At 54.2% G+C, this 9,235-nt stretch overlaps 1 protein-coding gene across 1 annotated transcript in view; it reads right to left on the reverse strand.

Annotated features, from left to right (window-relative positions):
- The window catches only part of Spsb4 (splA/ryanodine receptor domain and SOCS box containing 4), a 74,869-nt gene extending 65,967 nt beyond the window's left edge, over positions 1-8,902 (reverse strand). Inside the window, exon 1 of the mRNA XM_006975159.4 lies at positions 8,299-8,902. The gene's annotated coding sequence lies outside the window, so the exon portion shown is untranslated. The remainder of the gene's footprint in view (positions 1-8,298) is intronic.
- Between the last annotated feature and the right edge of the window lie 333 nt (positions 8,903-9,235).

Genomic DNA, 9,235 nt, shown 5'->3' on the forward strand with positions numbered 1-9,235 from the left:
TGGTGAGGGATGCTGCCCAGTCAAAAAGACACAGCTAAAAGATGGCAGAGCTGGTCCCATCCGAGCCTCATCGGCTTCCCATCTCTCTTGCTTCTCCATCACTACCCTCAAATATCAGCACTAGGAAAGTGATTCTCAATCCAGCCACCATGGCATACAGAGGCCACCACAGCTGTGGCCAAGACCACCAGCTGTCAGCACCACCTATTAGGTACTAGATTTGCAGGCATGAAAGATACAAGATTAAGTGGGTCATATACATTTGCTCCATACTCCAGAGAGCCACTGAAACCAGGCAATGTGTAGCAGGATCAGAGTTCCCACAAAGAGGCCCTGAGAGGCCACACTGAATGAAGTATGAAGATAAAGCCTGTGGATGCAGTGGAAAACCCAGGATGTTACAGATGCCAGTCAGTCTGCCAGCTTTCCCACAGGCACTTTGAGGCAGACAGCATGCTCCTTCATTCAAAGGAGGACCCAGCTTCAGAGACATGGCATAATGTGAACCAAGGTCACATAACTAGTTGAACAGCAAGCCTAGGGTAGCTGGATGGGCAAGCCTGGGCTATCACATCGTCCTCCATACTGTCTAGAACAGTTCCCTTCAGGTCATTGTCACCATTCTGCATGACTGACACTGCCCTCCCCCCTTTATATCCATTTACACAGCATGACAACTTTGCAGATGTCCCAGAGTATTCCCTGGGACAGCTCCTTACCAGCTCTGGACTGTTCCATGCTGGGTCACTCTGGCAGTCTCCCCTCTCCAAGCTCTTATCCCTATGAGTGGCAGACAGGGCTCCTGACATTCGGGGCATAACAAGGTGGGCATGTAAACAGACTGTCCCTTCGCTGCTCCCCGGTGCAGGGTCTTCATGTGCATTAATGTCAAGGCACTAAAGAAAACCAGCAGCAGTACGACGTAACGCAAGCCAGGGGATCTAGGTTGGTTGGATTCTGCCTATCTGCTGGGCCCTGGGCAAGGACTTAACTTCTGAGACTCATCACTAAAGCGCTGCTGACTCCCTCTTTGCCTTTCCTGCTTCCACTGTTATCAGTAGCCTCCTCATCAGGAAGCCTGGGAAGGACAAGGGTCCCGAAGTTGTCTGTGCCCCCGCCATTGCTGTAGCATTCTGCTATGGAGTGCATGTCTGTTCTGAATGCCCAGAATTCGCAGTGTGGAGGTGTTTGGAGGTGGGGTCCCAGCATGGTGACTTCTTCCATCTCTTTCGGGAAACCTGCCCTGGTCCTCCGAGTCTCAAGAGGCCTGCTCCAGGTTCTGTACACTCCAGACTAGTCCGGAGGGACCTGGTCATCTGCTTTTTGCTAAGGCCACCAACCCAGAAACAAAAGCTAGCTCTACACTTCTGTGTCCTCTGAGAAGCCCCTCCTGTCTTGAGAAACGCAGGGACCACACACAGGGCAGGAACACAGGTCGGCTGTTGTGAGGAGGCACCCAGCTCAGAGAGGCTCTCTCGGAGAAAGGAGCAAGGAAAGAGCCAGGGAGGGCACCAGCGAGGACACAGAGCACAGAACATGCCATCTCCTCCGAAGAGCTGGTTCTTGACTATAATCTGCTGGTCTCCTCCACAGATACCGCTCTACACCTCCTCTGCTTCATTTATTCATTCAACAAACACTTGGGAAATGCCCGGTGTGTGCCAGGCACTCTGTAGCGGAGAGCTGGGGACACATCAATGACTCGGCCATGCTTAGTCCCTCCCCCCTCCCTCTAGCCAACCACATTTGTTCTCTCTTTCCTATTGCAGCGTGTGGCCCATGGCCAGGCACACAGGACGTAACAATAGAACCTAACTTCCTGGTGGGAATAAGCCCAATAAGCAGCAGGCACACTGAAGCACACCGGACTGAACCGAATCCACTTACCAAACCAAACTGAATGTTCATGCCATGCTCCGACGGCGATGCCTAAAGACATTATCTAGAGCATCCGCCTGCTTCATTCGGAGGCTTCAATCATGACCGAGCAGGAAAACAAAAACTCAGATGGCCGATGGCCCTTCTTCCCGGGACCCTGGTGGGTGTTACTACTCAGCAGGGCAATGAGGCACCGGGAAGCAGCCTTCCCACACTGCTCCACAAGCCTCAGTGCTTTGCAAGTTATATCACACTTTCCACAGTCAAGTCGGTCTCAAAAGGTCTGGCTGGCTGGGCTTAAGAGGGGAGAGGTCTGTCTACAAGGACCCTGATGACCGGAGGCATTCGGTGACAGGCTCAGTGACATGCCCTCCCTTCAGTGTGGCCTTGGGGTTTAGCTTTGCTGAGGTCAGGGACCAGGGCAAGTTTCATACCTTCCTTTAACTGGCGGTAATGATGTCCCCCTAGGGATCCACAGCTGGGGGAACGTATGCAATCCAATTACTCCCCTCCAGGGAAATGCACCCCAGAGGGGTCAGAACCAGTGACAGCTGTGAATAATGACAGGGACTGGAAGAGCGAGGCCGTTTGACATGACTAAACTTCCTTTAGTAGATGGTTAGTTTCATTTATAATAACAGGACTGGACCACGCTTTCTGCTTACACCCTCCTGAGGATTCTACGAGACGGTTCAAACTTGCACCCTCCTAGGATGTTCAAGAGTAACTTCCCAGCCCACAGCCTTCGCTGAACCCCTTTCTCCATCTCCCTGCCTGGGTGCCATGGTCCCTCCCTGTCTCGGCACCCCTCCCCCATGTGCTATCTGAGAAATTCCATTCGGCTTGGCTATCCACAACTCTCGGACAAACACCTCCCCCGACTGGCTCCAGGCTCTCAGAGGCCCTGTGCGTGTCCCCACCACAGCACCTAACGTGAGGAGCCGGACTGGGGCACCGCCGGAACAGGAGCTGAGGTGCCCAGGTTGAGTCCCCAGGACTTCAAGGGTCTGGTACAGAGGAAATGGTGGGTGAATGACTTGGCAATTGCAGTGTAAATAAATGAGTAAGGCATCATGCCACCTCAGACTCATCCAGACGGCTGGCTACCTCAGGGTTAATGAGACCTGCCTGGTCCAGGAGCCTATGGACTACTTGTAAGCTTCGCTTGCTACAGACACTAAATTGGATAGGTATTTTATTAAAAGATGATCACTCAGGATGAACCCTACCAGCAGCGAATGAACTATGGAACCCCCAGGGCTTTAATCACAGATGTCCATTAGATTTTCCCATAATGCACACAGGGAGCTCACTCTACAACGGGCTAGGCCAGCCTCTCTCCCCCAGCACTCACAAAAGCAGCCATCTGTCCAGTCCAGGTGACTCCTGACTCCCGCTGCCGCCGCTCCCATCTTCCTAGAGCTCAATCAATGAGGCTTCCCCAGCCTCCCCTCCTCCTGGGGTTTCCATGGGAATCCTCCTCCCACACAGTCCGAGGCTCCTGGGGTAAAAGCTCCGCTGTCAGCCAGCAAGAAGAGCAGGCGCTGGGAGGCAGGAGGCTTGCTGGGTGGTGGTGACCAGGCCAGCATGCTCTCCAAGGTCATTTGAAAGAGACATAGGTCAGATCCAGTGGGACCATGTGCAGTCCTGGTTAGTGGTGTAGCTGCCCTGGGTACCTGCGGTTTGGTTTTGTAATACAGCTGTCCTCTGTGAGGCCCAGCATTGGTTCAAGCTGGGGCAGAGCATGACAAAAGCGGCTGAGGAGGGGGTGCCAGGGGGGCCCTCTAGGAAAACATCTATTAAAAGAATGCAGTAGTCTGCATGTCTAACCTCTCATTTATCCCCTAAGATGAGCATAACTCACTGGGCATAAGCGCTTGTCTGAAAACAGGTTTCCTGAAAGAAAAGCAGGACCATTCAAGCATCAGGGTTAATCTAGAGGATGGCAGTGGGGACTTGGGAAGTCCTCTGGTAAGCCTGGGCTTTTTGGGTGTGCTGCACACACCAGGCTTGGAAAGAAGGGTCTCAGGAGAAGGCAGACAGGAGGGCCCTGCCTGTGAGAAGCGCTCCATCCCTAGGGCTCTTATCATTCCCTCACGGAGTGCACAGACCGTGGCTAGCAGGTGGGACGTCTTTATGGGCCAGCTAACCGGGCCGCGCTCACGCATTTCTGGAAAAGGCAGAGGTGCGGTCCATCATAAACACAATTCACAGGGTCATAACCCATGAAGACGATGCTGGCACTGCTCTGCGCTACTCCTGCATGTAATGCATGGCACGCAGAGAAGCAGAGTGTCCACACCAACTGTCCTGCCTGCCTGATCCGTGCAACACCTCAAGGCAGCATCTTAGACTCTTTCCCCTCCTCCCTGTGCATCCTTTCTTAAAATCTGTCCTTCCATCCCTCTGCAGATGTCTCTAGCCCTGCCGCCCTCCCTCACCTAGCCTCTGGTCATTCTAGATGCTCCTTTGGGTGACTCCGTAGTGCTTCTTTCCATTCTAAGCTTTCCAATGAGCACATGTCCACCTTCCCAACACTGTGGCACATCTGCGAATCACATGTCCTGGGCTGAGCTCAGCCTCTTCCATCTCCGTAACCCAGGTTCCTCTCTGTCTGTCACTCCCACTCAATGTCTTCTACTTCCCCTTGGTTTCCACCTTAGTGGGATTCCTGGAGCAGTCTCCAAGGGAGGGCCTGTGATCCTCATCTTGGAACTCTAACCCACCCACCTTGCTGCCAAGAGGCTAAATCCAATCAAGCGGCCCATCACTTGCTCATTCAAACATGCACCCCTTGAGCTGACAGCCAAGGGCTTCACAGTCAGCCAGCCCCTCCTGACAGTCTTTCTCCAGACAGTGACACCAGTTCTTAAGTCAGTTTACCCCTTCTTACCCCAAGCTTCCGGGACCTGCTCACCGACACTGCCTACTGACATTCTCTCACACCTCTGTGCACCCACCATGGCACCCTCCTTCCATCTCTCTGTCCCACGATGTCATCCTAACAATCTAGTCCCACGGATGTCTCCTGCATCATATGCTACTTTCTAGAAGGCTAACCAGTGCCCAGCTCATTGCTCCCCACTCCCCACCCCCTGTCTTCTAGACCAGTCCTGTGCACACTACCTGTCTGCATTAAGAAGTGCCTGTCAGAGCCAGGTGTGATGGCACACACCTGGAGGGGTCTGGAAGATTGAGAGTTTGGGGCCAGGCTAGGCTACAGATGCTATGAGTTCTAGTCCAGTATGGGCTGTAAGGCGAGAGAGAGAAAAAAAATTAGAAGAAATGCTTGTTGGACTGAAGAATTTGTGTTTTTACCAACAAGAATTTTTTTCCCACCGCTGATATATACATTTATAATGTGGATGAAGTTCCACATTCAACCTGTAAAACAAGAATCTCGTGCGATCAACGCTCCACAAAGTTTACAACAGCTCATTTGGGGTCTTTCCCAAAGGATGGGCCAGACAGCTGCTTCCTGCAGCCTCCGAACAGACGCCTGTAACTGAGCAGCAGCAGGAAAGCCAGTCAGCTCATGTAAGGACCATGTTTTATTTAAATGTGCTGCTAGATTTTTAATTTTTTATTATTGATCTTTTTGCCAAGTATGAATGATCATGCTCACACAAGTTAAGTGCATACATTAAGTATCTTTTTTTTTTTTTTTAAATGATTACCAGGAAAGACTTCTGGTGCTTAGACCTAGGTCCTTCTACCCTCCTGATTTTCCACGTCCAGTTTCTTGTTCTATCTAGGGAGCTCCTGGAGATCTTTTGTTACCGTGCCAACAGAAGAGGGCTCTTTCAGGAGCACCGATGTGTGGCAATGAGCCAGACAGCTTAGAAAGAAATTAACAAACGAGCATGGTGAGTTGCACTGAGCCTTCTCCTCCAGGGGCCAAGACCTCGGGCCTGAGCCATAGCCACATCCTGGGACATGAATGAAGTCTCCAGGACAGGCTTCCATGAAGGATGGCAAGGTTCCGGTCCTGTGACCAACTGGGGTGGGGTGGGGTGGAATGGGAGTCAGGAAAGGAATAAGACCCGGGAGTGTTGGAGCAAAACCAAGATCCTAGGCCAGGGTCTCGGGGTGGGGAAGACAAATGATGAAAGAGAAGGTGGGGTCGGTGGTAGCCAGGCCTGGAGGGCATTCTCAGCCTTCACTCCTGGCAGCCTTGAGGAAGTTCTAACTAGGGAGGAATTTGGTCTGTTTACATTTTTAAGGATAAAAGCTTCTTCCTGGGGAATGGTTATTACTATCTGCTGATCTGATGTCTGAACAATTGAATGGTATGGCTTTCACACACATTTTTCTTATTGAGTGAGGTAAGGCATATAGGTTTTCACTCTCAGTGTGTGAATTGTCTGTAGTCTTTGTCCTTGGGACGCTTCCTTGTCTTGAAGATTCTTTACACATTTGGGGCCGAGGCTGTAGCTCAGGGGTGGAGCACTTGTTTCGCATACACAAAGCCCTGGGTTGCATTCCCAGCACACACCCCAAATCTGTTCCAAATTGGAAGATATGAAGCCACTTCAATAAGCAACGACTCTTTCCCCAGTCTGTCACGTCTTTGGACTGCTTCTGGCAAGCGCTGTTCCTTGCAGATTTTATTTCTACATCACTGGATGCATCAGTCTTTAAAATCAAAGAGAAATGCAAACTGAAGAGACATCTGAGTGGCGTGACTGGTGATGCTAATTTTGTTTACAGGTTGCAAAGGCTTACTTTTTTTTTTTTTTTAACTGCCCTTGCTACGGAAGTTTAGACACAGAATTGGGGTGTGTGTCTCAAGAACTTGTGGCCTCAGTTGGGCGGTGGTGGCTCACACCTTTCATCCCAGCACGAGGGAGGAAGAGACAGGCGGTTCTCTGTGAGTTCGAGGCCAGCCTGGGCTACAGAGTGAGTTCCAGGAAAGGTGCAAAGCTACACAGAGAAACCCTGTCTCGAAAAACCAAACAAACAAACAAAAAAAAAATACAATAACAAACTGTGGCCTCCTGTAAAGTATACTTATATTATACTTTTGATTTTTTATTTTCCTCTACAAAGTGGGTTTATTTGCAGCCCTAAACCAATATTGAATGGTTTGGGAAAGGGGCTGGAGGGAAGAGTTTGAAGGATCCTCCATCAGCCCGGGGAACAGAAACTGCAGGCCTTAGTTGAAAGACAGAAGTGCCAAAGCGAGGAAACAGACCAGAAGCCTCGGAGGTGAGGGCACGATCGCTTCCCACAGGGCAGGTGGGAAGAGTGAACTTCTCCCTTACCCACTTCGTCTCTTCCAGATCTACATAGGCTCAGCAACTGCTGGGGGCAGATGAGTGGGCAGACAAGAGCAGGAGTTCACACCCAAATCCTGGAGGGGGGCAAGGAGGGGGGAGACGAGAGTAGGGAGAGAAGGCACAGAGAAGAGCTGCGGATCTTAGAGAACCCGCTCAAGGTCACACCCGCGGGCTGGGGCTGGAAGCAGAATTCGAATCCAAGCCCGGAACTGCAGCACCCAGCCCTACACACGTGCCCTCTTCTCTCTTCTTGGCTCAGCAGCCCCGTGCTTGGCCAACCGGGCGGTGGGAGCCACACTTCCTGGGCCTCACCAACCAGAGGTTTGGGGTCCCTTGTTTTTCCTGGTTCAACCAGGATGGGCATATTTGCCTACTCGGGACTTTGGCTTCCTCCCTTCTTCCCACAGCCCCTCGCCCAGGGCCCCCCTCGCCCAGGGCCCTCTGAGCCCCCTATTCTCTCCAAGTTTGTCTCCCAGTCAGGCTGGGGACCGGCCGCGAGCCGGCTCTGGTCTGGCGGAGCAGTCAGCCTTCGCTGCCCCAGAGTCGGAGATAAACCATACTCATCACCACCAGCGCCTAGTGAGTGCGAGGCGCTTTGCTTCCGCAGTGACAAGCAGACCCCCAGAAATTACTGTCCTCGTCACACAGATGAGACAGCTGCTGCAGCTCTGGGAAGTTGGATGATGTGCTGGCGCTCACAAGGCTAATATTAACGCTAGCTAATGCCTGACTGAGTGTGCTTCCTGAGTGCCAGGCGCAGGTCTCCGCACCGCCCTGCAGTTCCTCCCAACACACTAGTAAAAGGGGCACAATTATCACCCCCATCTTCCGGATGAGGAGAGCGAGGTTATGGTGCTTGGCCCAAGGTCACCCCAGAGAGTGACGGATGTAGGACTGAAACGTAGCCGGGTGACTCTGGGAGTAATTTTTTGTGTTGTCTCCACTACACGGAGAAGCAGCGGGTTTCAAACCTACAGTATCAGAGGCTGGCCTCAATGCCCCGGCGCAAACCAACCAGCTTGGATTGCCACAATTCGCAGAGACATTTCCCCCGGACCGCGACCAGAGGGACCCCAAGAGCACCGGGTGTGACCGGTGCCGGCCGGTGATCACCCTTTAGTAGGAGCTGGAGAACACTTACCATAAACGAGAAGGCAAGCGCCTGCCCGGGAGGAATCCCCAGCGCTGGCAGGTCCAGAACTCCCGGGAGAGAGGTCTGCTGCCGCTGCTGCCCACTCAGGGGCGCCCGAGCGACCCCGCGGATGCTGGCTTCTCGGCCAGCGGCGCGTCCTCTCGGCTTGTGCCCGGCAGCAGCGCCCTCTCTCCCCGCAGGGTGCCCTGGAGTTACGGACGTTCTTGGCGAAGTTGGCGCTCAGGCGCGGCAAGAGGGCTCGGAAGTGGTGAAGCGCCCGACTGCGCCGATCTCAGGGGGGGCGCGGAAGCACGCGCCCTGGCCGCCCCGGAGCTTGGCGCCTGACCTGGAGGGCGGCGAGTCCCGCGCTTAGGGCGCACGGGCCGCACCTCGGCCGCCGGTCCCCGGAGCACCAGGTTTCTTCCCCAGCGCCCCGGACGCACGCCGCGATGGCTGCAGCGGTGGCCGGGGCCCGGGCTGCGGTGCGCTCATCGCCTTCCCCAGGGACTGGGCGCCTTTGTGCGCGGGGCGCGCCGACTGCCAGGGCCAGCTCTGGATGCTGCAGCCGCTGCCTCCCCCTCCTCCTCCACGGCCGCCCGCTCCCCGCCTTCCCGGCCGGCCCGGAGGCTGCAGCTGAAAGCCGATCCGGCTGAGCTCATCCCTGAAGGCCACTAATCCAATAGCCGCGGAAGGCGCGGCCGCCGGGAACGCCCCTTCCCCCACCATCCCGCGCCCGGGCCGTCCCAGCTCGGGCCGCTGCCGGCTCTGCCACCTTCTGGAGGCCACCAGCTGGCGGGAGTGGGAAGTGGAACCCGCGCCCGCGCCCTTGGGCCGAAGTGGCGCGGACGCCATTCACTCATCTGCCGGCTGGCGGGCCTGGACACTCGCTCACACACTCGCTCATTCATGCGCATGGGTCCTCCCCCATTCATTCAAGCGTGCCTGG

The sequence above is a fragment of the Peromyscus maniculatus genome, chromosome 7, assembly GCF_049852395.1.
Source record: "Peromyscus maniculatus bairdii isolate BWxNUB_F1_BW_parent chromosome 7, HU_Pman_BW_mat_3.1, whole genome shotgun sequence".
NCBI classification, from domain to species: Eukaryota; Metazoa; Chordata; class Mammalia; order Rodentia; family Cricetidae; genus Peromyscus; species Peromyscus maniculatus.